Source organism: Pygoscelis adeliae, unplaced genomic scaffold (assembly GCF_000699105.1).
Source record: "Pygoscelis adeliae isolate BGI_AS28 unplaced genomic scaffold, ASM69910v1 Scaffold803, whole genome shotgun sequence".
NCBI classification, from domain to species: domain Eukaryota; kingdom Metazoa; phylum Chordata; class Aves; order Sphenisciformes; family Spheniscidae; genus Pygoscelis; species Pygoscelis adeliae.
Window position 1 is genome coordinate 54,339 of NW_008824537.1, and position 260 is coordinate 54,598.

Here is a 260-nt window from a genome sequence, read left to right on the forward strand (position 1 = left end):
GGCCCGCTCCGTTGCTAAGCAACACGGGCTTGGAGCCAGCAACCAACAGTAAATATGGCGCCTGGCCGGCTTCAGCACGCGGCCGTTCGGGCCCCCGGCCGCCCTCGCGCCGGGGAGTGGAGCAGAGAGGCCACGCCCTCAACAGACATGGCGCCAGCTTGGCTTCAGACGCTCAGTGAACAGAGCCAATGAGAGGCCGGGAGGGTGGGGAGCACGCTGGGATTGGCTGGCAGCAGGGATTCAAACCGGAGTGCGGGGCG